The 14,334-nt window shown below is 48.7% G+C and overlaps 1 protein-coding gene across 6 annotated transcripts in view; it reads right to left on the reverse strand.

Annotated features, from left to right (window-relative positions):
- Positions 1–14,334, reverse strand: part of Pknox2 (PBX/knotted 1 homeobox 2) — a 274,475-nt gene that overhangs the window by 190,216 nt on the left and 69,925 nt on the right. For all 6 annotated transcript variants that reach the window (XM_076576020.1, XM_076576015.1, XM_076576016.1 and 3 more), the window contains one exon: positions 13,215–13,284. The gene's annotated coding sequence lies outside the window, so the exon portion shown is untranslated. The remainder of the gene's footprint in view (positions 1–13,214; positions 13,285–14,334) is intronic.

Below are 14,334 nucleotides of genomic sequence, written 5' to 3' on the forward strand. Positions count from 1 at the left end.
GGAGATCCCATATTCTGAGGCTGGGCAGGAGAGAGCAAATACTTAATAAGGAACAAACGAAAGAGGCCAAGAAAGGCTCTTTGAACCAACACTCTGACAACTAGAGATCTAGGCTGTTACTCTGACAGCCTGTCATCCGGTTCACCAGTGGAGGCCTTAGAAGTTGCCCAACAAAACAAGCATGCATTGGGTACCAATGCTAAAGAGCGAGGAGGGCTTTCTAATAAGGGTCTAAGTAATCCCATCTACTGGACAGAAGATGAGGCGCTGCTGGAAAAGAGATCACTGGGCTGAAGAGATGGCTCAGAGGTTAAGAGCACTGGCTGTTCTTCTGGAGGTCCTGAGTTCAATTCCCAGCAACCACATGGTGGCTCACAACCATCTGTAATGAGATCTGGTGCCCTCTTCCTGCAGGCATATGTGCAGACAGAACACTGTATACATAATAAATAAATAAATCTTTAAAAAAGAAAAAAAGTTAAAATTTAAAAAAAAAAAGAAAGAAAAGAGATCACTAAAGTCCATTGTGATGAAGTCACAGAAGGATGCCTAGTGTGTACTGGGTCCTCGTCACAGAGAATCTGAGTTCTCAGCAAAGGAAGGAGATGGAGAACATTGTAGGCAAAGTTTCTACATGTCGTAGCACAGAGTCTCAAAAAGGCACAGAAGCCCAAAACCCTCTGGGATCTGGCAACTGCAAAAAAAAAAAAAAAAAGTAGGGACTGTTGGTTCCTGGGAGGAGATAAGAGGAGGCTATGGCTATTTATTCTCAGGGTGACCCACTGGGCCTGGAGTTGAGCACTACACACAGCCAACGCTTAGCAAACCTGTTTTGATCGGAGATTGCCACTTCTGCAAGTCAGAGCTGGGATAAGCAACTCATTCTTCTAAAGCCCCAGGCAGTGCCACATACATTTATTAAAGTCTTTTGATGAGAAAGAGGGGCAAGAAGAGGAAAGAGGGGGAGAGATGGAACAGGGGTGGCCACCCTCACCTCCACACACTCCCTGTTCCCAGAACTGAGGCTGCGGGTGGAAGAAGGAAAGGTGGAAACTTATGGCACGTCTTAAACCTCTAACCAGAGCCAGGCAGGCCTTTCAGAGATTATCATTCCTCTTTGAGCAGCTGGGAGACCAAGCTAAGCTAAGTTTCCGTCTGATGAGAGCGGAAAGTGAGGGGGCGGGATTTTAATCTGGACCCCATTGCTCCTGTATTGCTCCCTCTCTCCCTCTGAAGGCAGAGCAACCTAAGGAAGGCAAAAATGGTAGGGACTATGAGGAAGCACCTGGCCTAGACTGGGGGACTCTTCTGGCTGTTCTGCTATCCCCCCACACAACAAGGTCTATAGATGAAACCTCAGGACCTCCCTCCCCTCCCTACAGGGACCAAGGTAAATATGGCAGCTGCTCCCTGGGCCCTGGAAGGTTTCATGTTCCAAGAAGGATCCTCACTAGAAGAGTCCACTAGATGATCCCCTCCCACGCTAGCTCCTAGACTCTAGACTGTTTGCGTTTTGCATCTTGAAAGACAGCACCCCCATACTCCCTGCCTCCCTGCCCCAGGCCTCCCGGATCCTGACATTGTGCCCATCTTGGGACCTAGGAAACCTGAGTTACAGTTTGGTCCCTTCCTTATGCATCTTTGCCAAGAGATTGCATCTTCTAAGCTTCAGTTTCCCTACTCTGGGCCGAGAAATCCAGTGACCTCTAAGGTCTCTTAACAGACCCATAAGCCTCTTTCTTGTCCCCAGGCTTCTTTTTCTCCCTCTCTGTCCCAACACCCAGGGTTTCCTCTGGAGATCTGGCTGCAAGCCAGTGCTGACCCTCGCAGATCCTTGGGAAGTCCTAGCTTAAGTCATCCTAAGAGCAGACAAAGCCTCAATACAACCAGGCCCAGTTGGTGGGTCAAGGAGTTAGGAGAAATCGCAAGTATCTCAATTCAAAGCCAATTCCAACAGTTTCATTTGAGAAAGGCATCCCGAGAACAGTGGGAAACTGCTTTCGGAGTCATGGAAACTTTCAGGCAAAAGTGTTTGCTCCACTTTCTAGCCTTGGCCCCATGGGCATATGGCTGCCCTTTCTGGGGCTGGTCTCAGGGCTGGGTGGGAGAGTTACAGCAGACACTGGGCTTTCAGGGACTGTCCTAGTACAGACAATTCTGTCACTCCTCCAAGAGTAGAAGGATAGTCAAGCCCTAACACACCTGACAAACGTGGCAGTGATGGGATGATATATGGTCTAAGGCTGGAGGAGCTGCCACCAAGCCCAGCCAGTCAGTCACCAAAGCTAAGCAGTTTCAGGACAGAAAACTCCAACTTCCAGCAGGGAAGGGCTCCCCAAGGAAAGACCTAGCTCGGTGACCCAAGTGTGATACACTTTACATTTAAAAATTTTTTTTTAGATTTATTTTACTCATAGGAGTGCTTTTCCTGCACGTATGTCCGCACACCACATGCATATCTGGTTGCCTAAGAAGTGGTGAGCCTCTGTATGGATGCTGGGAATCGAACCCAGATCCCTCACAAGCACAACAAGTGCTCTTAACCACTAAGCCAACTCTCCAGACCCACTTTAGATTTTTTTAATTAGGTTTAAAATTAAAAGTGACAACAGTGAACTCTTCCTGTCTCTATAGGCATTTGGCCCTAGGTAGAGACCAGGGGCATTAATTAAACTCCCCCAGTCGCCCCCAGGTGATCTGGTCACCCCCACAGCAGTCGGGGTCTCCTGCACTAGAAAATGACTTGGTTCCTGGCAAGTCCCAGCCTGGAGAGGGATCTGCCTTGTGGGCCAACCTCACAGGCAGTAGGCCTCCCCCTGATGCCTCCCCCAGCCCAGCCTAATTCGGTCCTAAGTATTCCTAAGGTGCCTTCCAATTTCCTGCTGTAATAAATGGCACAGAATGCAAATGGAGGTGGATGTGGGACACAGATGTTTGCACTAATTTAATTGAGGGAACACCTTGGATTAAACACTTTGCAAAACACTCACAAATAGGTTCAGTGCATTTGGTAATGAAAAGCCTCCCAGCCCCCTGGCACTTTGGAGAGGCTGCCTGGGGCTGGGAGTAGGAGGGTCTGGGGGAGAGGCCCAGAACAAGGGGAAGACAAGAAGCTTTGAACCAAGGAGAAGGCAAGGGAACCAGGTCCCCGGGAGAGCTACCAGTAGATCCTCCACCAGCTGGGGCCCACCCTGCTAGGAAACAGAATCTAGGATGGCTGGGGATAAGGTAGACAGCATCTGCCTTCACAGGCAGGCACCTGCTTACCCATAGGGGTCAGCAATAGACAGATGCTCCCATCCACAGAGCACAACTACAACCCGAAGGCCTCTACCCAGCTAGCCGGGGCATCATTCACCCGAACAGGGCTTGACTTACTGTGGCATGGGGCGCAGACATTAACAGACCGAGGCACACTGTGAAAAAATGCTTTAGGGAGGTAGATATACCTGATAATCTGGGAGCCTGAGAGGGGCCCCCAGTTTGGCATGAGGGGGTCAGAAGGCCAGTGGAGGGCAAGAGAAACTGCACAGTTAGTAGAGTGCTTGCCATATACGCATAGGGGCCTGAATTCGTAAGGACCTGAGTTGGAATCCCAAGCACCTACTCAAGCTAATGTGGTTGCATGTGCCCTGGAGAAGTGGAGACAGGAGGCTCCCTAGGGCTTGATGGGCAGTCATTCTAGCCAATCGGTGAGCTCCAGCTTCAGTGAGAGACTTTGTCCCAAGAAATACAGTGGAGAAGCACTGGAAGAAGCTGATATTAACTTCTGTCTTCTACACATGTATGTATGCATGTGCATGTGTGCTCACAGACTCATGAACACATACGAAGTTCATGGGGAAAATGGGAAGACATTCCTTCCTGGCAGAGAACAACAGTGTTTGCAAAGACAGCGCTACCTTGAATTGGTTTAGGTGGCAGGTGCCTACGTGAAGATGGGCTGCTTTCCCAGGCTCCTCCCACCTTCGTGAAGGTCAGCTGAACGGGAGACAGCAGTGGTCTCTGGGCTAGGCCTCAGTCCCTGAAAGTTCTAACAGGTACATCTGGCGTTGGTTCTTCTAATCCTTGCTCTGTGCGTCTCAGAGTTCAAGCCAGGCTTGGATGGTTTTATATTCCTGAAAACAGAATCCCTAATTTTCAAACAGAATGATCACTTCAAGCGCAATAACCATTATAATAATAACCTCTTATACTTCTGCAGTGCTTTACAGTTTATAAAACACTTTCATATGTCCCTTAAATTCCTTCACACTGCCTTCCAGAGAGACAGAATGGGGAGTATGATTACTCTTGCTTTCTAGATGAGAAAATCAAATCTCAAGACCCCAGCAAAGTCTACAGCAGAAGCAGGACTCAAACCCAGCCTTCTCACACCTCAGTGCACGTGAGTTCAACCCTTCACTGGCACCTTTGCCCAGTACTTGTCAGGAAGTTCAGCTAAATGCAACCCAGGTGAAGAGACAGCCCCACTGAGAGACATCCCGGGAGCAAAAGAAAAAAGAGGCACCCAAACCTAGGAACTAAGAATAACACAAGACACATACACAAATCACACATGAAGACCGGAGCCAGGTTCCCTAGGCTAACCCTACGGGGCATGGAACAGACTTGTACCCCCGATAACACCATTCCTGGTGTTTTGGACAAAACAGCCCAGAAGCAGCAGACAAGGTCAGCCTTGGGTCCTGTGCTCCCGCCTGCGCACACACACGCATACAGTCCATAGGCAGATAGGCAGCCTGACACAGGTCTGAGCCCTAGCAGTCTCGGCCATGGAAGAGTACACACTTCAAAGGTGATGTTGAGTTAGGCGGGGTGTATGAGTGGATGAGTGGATGATGGGCACATGGAGTGAGGAGGTGAGGAGGAGAAAGCTCAGGAGCCTGCACCTCCCTACAGGAAGCTCCTCCCAGGGTCATCATGGGCCTTGTCCTCTAATGAGGACAGAGGAGCTGCAGTTCGCTCAGCTGAAGTAATACTCACTTAACGGGGCTCATGTGAATGTGTGGGAAATGAGGCACTGGCACCTCCAGCCTAAGGCCAGGGCTCAGGAGAAGACTCAGAAGACAGCGCCATTGTTACCGGTGACCCTGAGTGGCCTCAGCAGAACCAAGCCTCGTGATTCCCCATCCTCCTCCTGCTGCTGGGATCTGCTCCTCCATCCCTCCACATCTCTCCTTTCAATCAACTCACCTTGTTTCAGCCAGGCATAGCTGTGGAAGCTGTGGTTAAGGAAGCATGAGATTCAGTCCTTAATGGGAGTGATGTGTATGAGGTCCCACGGCTGCCGACAGGGAAAGGAGACCGAGCAGACAGCAGAGAGGTGGAAGCAGCCAAGACCCAGAGGAGGCAGCCACAAAGGAACTGTGACTGCAGAAGCAGGGGCGGCCCTGGATGAGGGAATTCCTCACAGAGAAGCAGCAAGTGCCAAGGCAGTCAGGCAGAGAAGCACAGAGCACCGGGAGAAACAGCATGGGCCCGCATTTGGGACCTCAGTGGCAGGAACATGGCGTGCCTGAAGGCCTGTGGACAGGTACAGGGGCGGTGGGGGGGAGGGCGGCGAGGGAGCAGGGTGAGGGTGAGAAGAACCTGGGACAGCAGAGCCTGACTGAAGAAGCCTGTATCCCATGGTGAGCCAGGCCGAGGAAGCACACCTTCAGGCAGTTATTAGAAAAGGCCGCTAGGGGTGGTTCAGCACAGGAATTGTGTGGTCACATACAGTAGTCCTATGGTACTCACAGGAAGTAGATTCCCAGACTCTCAGTGGATATCCAAAGCCATGGAAGGGGTACCGAACACTTCTCCCTCATCTTTCTACCTACTCATCCATCCATCCATCCATCCATCCATGCATTCATCCATCCATCCATCCATCCATCCATCCATCCATCCATCTACCTATGTGTTTGTGTGTTCTCACACACACACACACACACACACACACACACACACACACACTCACACACACACACACACACACACACACACGATAGTGTATAATTTCTAAATTAAGCAAGCAAAAGATTAACAATACCTAAGTAAAATAGAATAGTTACAATTTTATTACAGATTATCACCACCTATTACAATAAAAGTCATTCAAAACTTAAGAACCATTTACTTTTGGAATTTTCTGTGCAGCATCTTTGGCTCGTGATTGACAGCGGAGAACGGAAACTGGGGAAGCAAACTAACAGATAAGGGCGGCTGCTATCCACACAGGACTAATTGGGCTCCAGCTATGGGGGCACCCGGCTGGCCTCCTCTACATAAAGTCTCTCCTTGACCAGCTCTGATGACAAATGAGTCTGACAAGGAGGTCTCCTCTTCGATTCACATAATTAATTATCCCTGGAGAAATGGCCAATTTAGGAGCACGTTTTTCTTTCTGAAGAGACAGGCCGGCGGACTAAGGGAAGGCAAAAGAAGTCCCACAAGCAGCCGAGCACAGACCCCCACAGCCGCAGGATCAGCACTTGGAAGTCCTCGGAAACCTCCTTCGGAGGTTCGCGTTCTCCCCGAGGATTTGGGAAGAAGTCGAGAGTGGTTATTGTGCTAGTGACCGTGGAGGAGAGAACAGCAAGGCCGTTCTGCTGGGTGACGGTTTGAGAGAGAAGCATTTCTGTGGGCGAGGAAAAGAGAGAGGGGAGGAGTCTCCAAACCCTGCTCCAAGCTGCTCCCAGCAGGACGGGGTCTCCTTCCCTCCCCGTCTTTGCTTCCCCTCCCCCAACTCTCTTTCTAAGCCCCTCTCCAAAAAGGTTTATGGAGGAGTCTCCAAATAGCCCCCTCTCCTGCAGGCATAGTCACACCAACTGAAAGGAGATTTAATTAGCAAAATCTCGTTAGGCAAACGAAATTATCCGTAAGACAATACTCTTCTGGACAGGGGGTATGATTAAACAAAGCCATTAATTGAGAGAGTCGCTTTGGCAGCTCCCGAGTTGCGTTCATCTCCGGGCAGGCTCCACTCTGCCTCCGTGGACCTGAGGAACAGACTCTTGGCCTCCTCCCCTTGCCTGCCTAGCCCACCTCCTTCCCACTTCATCTCTGCTCTTCCCAGGGCCCCTCCGGTTAGGGCTGCAGACCTCGCATCTCATCAGCGGCCTCTCTGCTGCCAGATTCCCGCTAAAGTGCCTTGATTGCATAATGTCTATTTGCATAATGTAAATTGCAATCTCCTAGCTTGGGAGGCAGGAATCACAGAACAGCCATTATTTTTTACCACTCCACAAAAATTCTACATTTAGAAAGCAGATTTGCAGCTCAGAAAGCCATATAAATCTGAATCCACCGAAACGCCATTAAATCACACCAATTAGGCTGGACCTATGCAGGGACCCTGTCACTGCTCTCCGCACACTCCAGCCCACAGGAGGCCACAGGACACTGGAGGCTGAGGCAGGCGGGGTGGAGGCAGATGCTGAAAGGATGAGGCAGGGAATTCTATCCTACAAACTTGATCAGCACTCCCACGCACAACATCCCTCTCAACACACACACACACACACACACACACACACAGATGCGCCCACGCTGTTCCGAAAGGACCTGGTACAGCAAGGAGGGGAAGCCGGTCTGTGTTCTTCAGGTTCATTGTCTGATGTCTTGTAGGTTGCAGTCTGTCTTGGCTGCAGACTTTTTCAAATGATTATTGTGATTATATTTAGCGTCTCTGTATATGATCATTGCTTTATCGTTGGCTTGGAACTGGCTCGGTGGACCAGGCTAGCCTCAGACGCACACAGAGATTTGCCTGCTTCTGCCTCAGTGATTGGGAATTAAAGTGTGCACCAGCGTGCCCATTTGTTTCAGACTTGTGACTTTGGAGAAGAAAGTGAAAGTGCGCCTCTAATCAAAAGCAATACCGGGTGCTTCACAGAGGAGTGAGATCAATTCCTATCAATGCTTTTTTTAACCTCCCCTCCTCTCCAGCCCTGGGGAAAGAAAAAGAGGCCAGGCAAAAACCTGGCTCTGAGTAGGCTGCTTGGGATGGAGTCTGAGCTCCCTGAAGAGCCCTCTCTGTGGGTCCTCAGAAGGAGGGGTGAGTCGGAAGGAGGGGTGAGTCACGAGGTCTCTGGAAGTGCGGCGTTCCCTTGGACAATTACCTAGCACTCCAGCTTTGCTGAAGCGGTATACCTGGATACTCTTCTGCCTCTTTATTGCTCATTCAATATTCATTTGTCAAAGGGCAAGATGCTAATGTGTATTATTAAAATATCAATAGTTTATGAGTGAACTTTATGGCAAGTACAGTTAAAGGCAAGAGTCTTGACCATCTCTCAGAAGCAACAGAAAGGAGTATTCTTTCTTTCTAGTGTCTTTCTTTCCCGTCCTTTTTTTAAAATTTATTTACTGAATAAATGAATGGCACAATTACGGTTGAGCACTGTGTGCCAGGAATGACTCTGGAGTATTCACATCTGGTTTCCCCACAGTAGTCCTAGGGAGTGGACATAATACGATTCCTTTAACTGTCCAAGTTTAACACATTTCCTGACCTAAATATTATGAAAGGGGGGGAAAAGAGGAAATTATTCCATACCTCCATGCCAGAGCGTCTTCATAAAGCAGGCCCACTTTAACTGTACCTAAGTAAGTTCCCACACTCTCCACTCAGAATCTGAATACTGACGGTGACACTGGGGTTGATGTCATCAGACACTGTCTTGTTAGAGGAGAGTAAACTGAGACTCTTTCTTTTAAATAAGATTTTGTCAACATAATAATTATACATATTAAAGGGAGTTCAGTGATTGTCTATACACGCATACAATATACACCGAGCAAATAATGAAGTAGTTTAAGTCTCAATAACAGAGAGTTCTAAGTTGAATTTCAACTGTGCCCCAGACCTCCTCCCTATAGCATTTCCCTTGTCCTCGGGGCCTTCTCTTCTTTGTACATACAGAGCTAATAACAGAACCCCAAGAAGTACGGTTTGATGAGAAATGCACCCCAAGGGCTTAGCACAGTGCCCAGTATATAGTAAACACTCAGCAGGCATTGCTTACTAATATCAAATTTGACTTCATGTGGAAGGAAGCCAGACCCTAGAACCTTTCCATCAAGACTAAGACCATTTCCCCCCTCTCTTCCCTGCCTAGCTCTTGGCACTGGCCGTTCCCAAGTGTCAGCCCTTGTAAGATGGACTGGTTCTGTTTCTACTCTTGGGTGACTTTGGGATTTGTTTTTATCCCTTAAGCCCCAATAAAGCAGCCAGAGCACTCATATTCCCTTCAAAATATAGTAGCATCTATATCCGGCATGGGAAAGGGGAATGAGAGTGGTTCCTTAAGGGTGCAGGCTCCCAGACCAGAGTGTGTGACAGAGGAAAAGGAGACCAGCAGAGGACTCAGAAGACCACGGAGAAGTTGGTGTGCAGAATCCCCCACCCCATCAGGTCCCTTGTAGTCTTTTAAGCTCCTAGCTTTGCCTGGAACCTCCCCCAGCTTTGATAGCCATCAAAATGGAAATATGGGAAGCCTTGATGTGAGCAAAGGGCTCAGGCTTGCAGAGTCCTTGTTTACAGGTCTAGAGTCTTCTAGATCCAAGGTTTCCAGCTGTGGGTTAGAAACCCACATTCTCCCTGGTATGGACCACGAGGTCACAGTTTCTCCCAGCACAGGACCTCCTAGGTCTACCACCCCCTGCCTGGGAAGAAGCTGAGCTTGGCTTGGAGGGGGTTCCTAAGCTAAGGCTTCTTTCCAGGGTGTAATGTATATTATGGTGGTAAATTGTCATGCGTTGTTTATGCTCACTGAGAAGCAGACTCTTGAAGCTAGGCTGTCCCTCAGCACACTTCAGATCCAAGCATGTTTATGTGAACTAGCCTTTAAAACCCCTGTCCTGAATCAGGCTGGCCGTTTGGTTCTGTGACAGGGAGAAAAAAACAGGAAGCAGCTAAGGGTATTAAAAAACATCATGCCCTTGAGGAAAGCTTGAAGGCAAACCATTTCCAACGGAGGTTACTATTGTTTATCCCACAATGTAAAAATGCCTCCATGGGAACAAGAGGCCAGAAATTCAGAAGTTAACCCGTGGGTGAAAATCTCAACTGGGGACTCCAGCTGACTGCCTCAACCTCCCCAGTTGGTTTCTTCTGGATGATTGTAAGTACCTGGTTTGGTGACATCATCTTCCTGCTGTTATTTGTTCTTTTATTTGAAGTCTCACTCAAGGGGGCCCTTTGCTCTGTATTGGACTCTCTCAGCTGTGAGCTGGCTGCCTCAATGGGGCTTTCCCAGTCAGTTTCTACTGGACGTTTGTATGCCCCTGATTGATGATATTACGAGTTGTTTGTGCTCTCTGTTGGGATACTCCAAGTACCTCTACCACCTGATTTGAGGATATCTTTTGCTAGCTGACTGCTGCTTCTGTTGCTACTCACTATTTATCTTTTATCTTTTGTTTGCTATCTGCTTAATAAACTCATTCCTTCAAAACCCAAAGTACAGCTATCATAGATCATTCTCCAGACTGTACAGAATACACCATCCCCTCCCCGCCCCGTGAAGGGTCAATTTCAATTGTTCTGGGAACTAGGTAAGGCCCATTGTACTAGGCCAATAGCTATCATAGTAAGTTGTGGTTTCCAAAGATGAATGCAACAGCATATGTACGATAGCTTCCATATCTGTAGGTTATAGCGTAGATTCAATGAATTACAGATAGGAAATATTTGATAAATAAAGTATCTGTAATGAACAAGTACAGGCATTTTTGCTTCCTATTATCCCCTAAAAGACAAAATATTAGCAACTATTTACACAGCATTTACATTGTGTTCAGTCGTATAAGTAATCTAGAGATGATTTCAAGTATGTGGGAAGATGTGCATAGGCTATTTGTGAATGCTATGCCTGCCAGTGTCTGCATCTACATCTTCTGATTTGAGGCTCTGCAAGGGGTCCGGAACCATCCCTGTAAATATGGAGGGCTGGACACACACACACACACACACACACACACACACACACACACACACACACACACCCTTCACCCTTGCTTTTCCTTTAACGGGATATTGATAGTATTGAGAGGCAGTGAGGATTGTGGACCTTTGTGCCTGTCCTTATGGACAGAATGCTACTTGACTTTAAGGAGCGAGTCATGACAGGCAATAAAGCTCCCACCACTTTGGCTCTCTCTCACGCAGCTTCGCCCTGGAGTTTGGCAGCCATGTTGTAAGGAAGCCCAGATCACGTGGAGAGGCCATGGAGGTCTGACTGACTGGTCTCAGTCAAGAGCCGGTATAAAAGCCCAGAATTGGGGGGGGGGGGGGGGGAACAAGCCTGTGGTGGTTACACTGCCCAGCTTCTGAGTTGTCTTAACTGAAATCCCATGCCCAGTAGACAGAGACAAGCTGTCCTCACCATGTCCTATATACATTCCTGATTCACAGAATGTTTGGGCAGAATAAACATTCGGCTACTTGTGTTTGCATGTCAGTTTGTTACACAGCCTGAAAACCAAGACACCACTATAATAAAACGCTCCCTGCTGTTTCCAGCACATCCAGCATCATTTCCACTATTGCCATGCAAATCTGGTTCTCACTGGATTCTTCTGAATTCCCTTGGAAACTCCAGACATTCTGTCTCTCTCTGTCCTTGGCCCTCTGTGCCTGCTGTCTCTCCTCTTCTGCCTCCCTCTCCAAAGGGCAGGATCCTCACACCTGAAGCGGCTTGGGCAACTACTACCTGGAATACCTCTGACTCCTGCCCAAAGAGCCCTGGACCTGCTCTTGGGTTCCTCAATGTAGGCCCCGGAGTGTCCCTTTGAGGGACCTTTCCCTGGGTTTCCATGGCCCAGTGCTCAGAATGCCCGCTCCCCTCCACACACACCAATTTCTCTCCTACTCTCAGCCCTCATTAAGGTTCACGCTCAGCTTGCTCCTTATCCTTGACTTATGAGGTCCCAGTAACCTCCGGTATGAGGAGACATCGATTCTCACCGAGGTCATTATCTTCTACTCCAGTTCTCCACACACACACATCCACATCCACACCGCCATCCCCAGTTCTAGGTAGGCTTTCCCGGAACAGGATGGAGAAAGGCACCCTTCTCCGCCCCTTCAGCCTGGGAATTCGACCACTCCAGAGCCAGGGCTTCCGAGGAGGTGCCCTGGGAGCAGAGGCCCGTCAATCACTCATTCAGGCAACCAGCACTGAATTGCAGGCCATTAGGCAGAGGACCGGCGCCCTGCTCACTCACCGGGCAGCCATCGGCAGGATGTTAGCCCATCGCAAGTCGGCCATTCTTATGATTTATTCAAACACTCATTACAGTCAATCTATTTTTACACAGAGGTGAAGATGTGCACTGATAACGGTTAATCATTTATAATCCCATGGACTGGTTGAAAGCCAATGTACTATCAAAGTCGCCGTGGTAGTGCCTCAGCCTCTGGTAGCCCCTGAAGCAAAGTAGAGAAGTCTTTATGGCGGCCCAGGGTAACCCAGTCACCTGCTAACACTTATCCACCGACAACCAGGAAGAAGGTGAGTCTCAGACCTGCCCCCATCAGGAGCTCGTGCCCTGCTGGGGGGAGCGTAAGCCAGATGAGTGAGCAGTGTGGCAGTGCTACAGAATCCCAGGAGGGAGCGGCCGCATTTGAGTGACCAAGAAATGGTGTGCAGAGGAGGCTTTGGCCAGGTCCTACAAGTGAGCAGACTGGTGCCCAGTGTGGTGGGCCAACACTGAGCCCATCAGCCTCAAAGGGGGTGGAGCCATTAGAGTCCTGGAGGAAGGAAGTGGTCGGCAGTATTTCTCTTTCTCTCCTTTGTATGTCCCCAGAAATAACCAACTAGAAAAGAAAGCATGAGCTATGAACACAGCCTGGATGGGAGAGCAATGTCATCCATTCTTCCCTGTACTCCTGCTCAGGCCACGGACAGAAGTGACTGAGGATCAGGTTGGCCTCGTAAACTCAGTAGCTTCCTTCCCTGGAACTCGCGACACATGTAACATATCAAATCTACCTTTATGTCCAATCAATACAGTCTAATTAAGTAGCATGTCATATTACAGAGCCTCTTTGTCACATTCAGACATAATCTAATTAGAGCCCCACTGTATTTTACATTCTGACTGGTTCATTGTCCAGTGTGTTTCTTCTGCAATGTGCAGCAGTTAAAGATCAGGCTTGGGGCTGGTCCTGAACCCATAACTTTATAGGGTCAGTGTGGAAAACGCCAATCAAAGTTACTTACAGTTCAGGGCCTCTTTTCTAGTGAGCAGCATGGAGGACAGGGAGCCTTAAAGTCTTGTTCCAGGCGTCACCTGCCAATAGAAGGAGACATCTTTAGAGACTGGGTAAGATTCTGCTGGGGTGGGCAGGGGGTAGGTAAGAAGCAGGGCAGGCATGGGGTAGACCCAGGGGTGAGCCTGCCTAGCAGCAAAGATGGGGTTAGCAGCCCTGTGATGAGGGAGGAGGGGAGCACTTTGGGTGGCTGAATGCCCCAAGCTGTCCAAAGCGATAACCACTGACTGGAACATCTCACCTGGTGGGAGACCCCGTGCAGGGGAACAGAGCAGAGAGCCCTTATGAAAGGCTGAAGTGTGGACAGGAAAGTCGGCACAATGCAAGCAACCAAAATGGACCCCGTTGTTCACGGTGGGAAGATAAAAGTCTTCCAACAGGAGGAACTTTTTCTCATTTTTAAAATTTTTGAGATTATAATATAATTACATCATTTCCCTTTCCCAACAGGAGGAACTCAAGGTGAAAAGTCCAGTTGGGTAGGAAGGAAAATGTGCATGGAGAAGAATAATGGGAACAATTTAGGAAAAAAAACAAAACCAAAAACAAACAAACAAACAAACAAAAAAAAAAAACAACTTTTTTTTTTTTTTTTTTTTTTTTTTTTTGAGACAGGGTTTCTCCGTGTAGTTTTGGTGCCTGTCCCGGATCTTGCTCTGAAGACCAGGCTGGCCTCGAACTCACAGAGATCCGCCTGGCTCTGCCTCTGGAGTGCTGGGATTAAAGGTGTGCGCCACCACCACCCGGCCAGGATAAGATATTTTTTTAAACATAGAAGCATATGTTTATTGGGTGCCTGCTCCATGATCTATATGCACTGAGCACACAGGAACAGGATCCTTGGGTCCTGTTTTAAAAACGTTGCCACCACCTCACTTGGGAAGTAAGATTGCCCTTGTGAAAGAATGCCAGAAAAGACCCTGCTGTACAAAGAGTTGTGCCAAGTTCTGGCGGAGAACATCGTTCTCTCTCCACAATGAAATGGAGTTAGCAGGGGTTGAGGCACTCAAGGGAAGTTTCCCAGGAGGTGGGATGCGAGTCTGAAGACTTGCATAGGCATGACTCGGCTG

Source organism: Peromyscus maniculatus, chromosome 7 (assembly GCF_049852395.1).
Source record: "Peromyscus maniculatus bairdii isolate BWxNUB_F1_BW_parent chromosome 7, HU_Pman_BW_mat_3.1, whole genome shotgun sequence".
NCBI lineage: Eukaryota > Metazoa > Chordata > Mammalia > Rodentia > Cricetidae > Peromyscus > Peromyscus maniculatus.